The sequence below is a fragment of the Apium graveolens genome, unplaced genomic scaffold (genome assembly GCF_009905375.1).
Source record: "Apium graveolens cultivar Ventura unplaced genomic scaffold, ASM990537v1 ctg6826, whole genome shotgun sequence".
In the NCBI taxonomy this organism is placed as follows: Eukaryota; Viridiplantae; Streptophyta; class Magnoliopsida; order Apiales; family Apiaceae; genus Apium; species Apium graveolens.
Window position 1 is genome coordinate 77,073 of NW_027419815.1, and position 3,134 is coordinate 80,206.

Below are 3,134 nucleotides of genomic sequence, written 5' to 3' on the forward strand. Positions count from 1 at the left end.
GTTTTCAACAAAGGCTTCAGTCTGAGGGTGAAACATGGACTCCAAAGTTTCCCTGCAGGGATGAGGGGATAATTAGAAGCAGATAGAAACAATTATATTTGAAAGAAAGAAAAACTGATAGAGGTATTATGTGCTGATAATTATAGTCTTAAAATTAACTTTCAGCTCATGTACATTAATCTAGAATGCATGAATATGACTTTCCACTTACTCATCCACAGGAGCAATTAACTCTAAAAATTCTTCGCTTTCAGAGTTGAACAGAGTTGTTATGTGCACTATTTAGTATACCTAAAATGAATATACATGCATTGTTAAGCAGCATAAGCTAAATTAAATATGTGTATAATTATAGTAAACCACCTAAAATTGATCTTTTACAAATATTGACTATATATTTGATGCTAAGTGAATAATATAATGATTATAATTCTTTGAGTTTCTATTCATGTAATTTTATTGTGATATTAATTGTAATTCATGGTATTTATATATATATTAAGCAAACCCTCGAATGCATTATAAAAGTTCAAAAGGATAAAAGAAATATTAAAATATTTTTTATAATTGAAAAGAAATTGAAAACAAACTTATCAAGAATCATACCTTGAATCTCAAGTTTCTTTGTTTTACGGACCTTCTACAAAGGTTAAACAAAAATCATTAGCAAATTATTATAGATAAATATGTAGATATTTGTCTAGTAATATAACCAAAACCAACCTGGAGATGAGATTGTATGTGCATATATGTCACCCCCTTCACTTTCATATTTGTTAGTATGGCTCTTGGTGTGGCACCTAGATTAATTTAAACAATTAAGAAATTGTAGAATAATTAGAATTTAACAGCAAACTAATTTATTGTGTAACCTCAAATACAAGATAATTTTTTTGTAAATTTAATATTTTGTATAAATCATGGGTAACTATCAATTTATGAGTCCGACTATATTAATATGAAATACAGATATATATAGCAAATGAGTGGTCTGGAAATTTCTATAGTTCGTGTGATGGGTCAGCAAATTAAATTAAAAGAAAAATATTATAAAATAATTTTTTTGATGAAAATGTGTAATTAATATATCTTAGAGGATAATTATATTTGGTTGAAAAGAAAATGATATTATTATAATGAATATTATACATAATTCGTAGATATTTTATACATTTGTAGAAAAATAAAGATTTAAGTGATATATTTTTTCACTCATACAAAGATGATATTAATTTATTATGTAAGTGTTTTACAAAATAAATGGAGAATTGTATTTTAGTAGATTTAATGGGAAAAAAATACAAATTGTAAAAGAATATATTGATACTTGCATAGGAAGACCACTAGCAGATAATTGCATATATGGAAAATCTCAGAACTATATTTATGCATATGTGGTATAATTAAAATCGAATATTAATTTATAGCAAACCCATGGAAATGAAAAAAAAATCTAGTAAATCTAGAAAACTTACTAAAAATCCCACCAAGTTTAGAGACAGCACTATTAAATCGGTACTCTAGCTCCTATGTCCACTGTAGGCGAGGCTTACGGCCCAGTCCACACAATTGGACCACTAGAACCTCCCCTTCTATATGTTCTTGCTGCGTTTCTGTACTTTGTTCTGGCTGTTGTTGCCAATACAACCCTTGATTCACTTGCTGTAAAAAGGGAGGTTGATGATAGTGATGCACACTGGGGGAATATTGATAATAAAATGATTGTGTTATCAGACTCGAGGCACGAGTCTGGTGCACTACACGGTGCATTGGATAGCTTGGATTCATGGAAAGATGGCCAGTGAATCAATCATTTTGTGCAAAGCCCAACTGATCTAGATAAATTTCTTGATCTTGTGAATGATTATAATGAGAGGGGACTGAGGGGACCCATGTTGAATTCCTTGGAGAAGACATTTTGTTCTATTTCTGCTATTATTTTTTTCTATTTGGATGTTGTAGGCATTCACCTCTATTGTGTATATATACAGAAAATGTATGCTCTTGTAAATTAAAATATAAATTTAGAAAAAGATATATACCTTTTTTGGATATTAAGTATTTTTTAAATAATTTATAATCACCTTTTTCGCAATCTATATTATCTATATTATTATATTAATGTTTGGTTGTTAATCGTCTCTTGTCACTCAATTCACAATCAATCAAATCAAATTGTTGATAATCATTAGATATAATCCTAAAAAAATTATTAAAGGGATATAAGGTTCGAATATCACGGACAACATATTAAAAATTATAATTTACAATATATATTTATGAAAGTAACTCGTACAGGTTATATACTAGTATTATTGTTAGTATATAGAAAAGGTTTATCAAATTACATTAGCACCCGCACAAATACGACACTGTATCTCTAAAAACCGACTTCTAGAAAGGTAAAATACTATACACTAAAAAAAGTCCTTCTAGTTCCAAAAAATATTATAAAGTGTTATGCCCAAATGTTGGTATAAACAATATTCAGATTAAGATTGATAAAATAGGTAAAATTGAAGGAGAAACTCCTAAAAACTAGGAAAAGATAAGATTGACTTTCCATAAACAGATGGCACGCCCTAAGAACGCGCTGCATTGGTTAAACAGTTGAGTGGCCCGTGACCGTTTTGCCTTAAAGCGCGCCCTTGAACATGACGAGGCGCGTCCAATCGTTGAAAAAAGATAGATGAGTGGCTTAATTGGAGTCTGTCCTATAGTGAGCCGTAGGGTGTGCCCTAGGTAAGGAAGGCTCCTTGGGTGGATCATTTGGACATGATTACTTCGACATGTCCATACTGTGGCTTGGGCAGAATTAAAGTCAACCCGAAACATGAATGGTTTAGGGCGCGACTTATGATGTAAAATGGTATGAGAAACCAAAAGCTGGTGATACAGGGCGGCGCCAACATACAGAGATGTTAGGGCGCCCCTCGAATTTCTACTTGGACGAAAGTATAGCTTTTATGTGCTGATTAGGTGGATTCTCTAGAAGATTCAAGGAAGATGGAGATTATTATTACTAACCTACTTGATGCAGGTACTCTATTGAGGAACTCCTTCCTGTAGCATATCTACAGGAAAGGCAGTGTCCGTGGTCAGAGACCTCCAGGGGTATGCCTGGACTGAAGGCC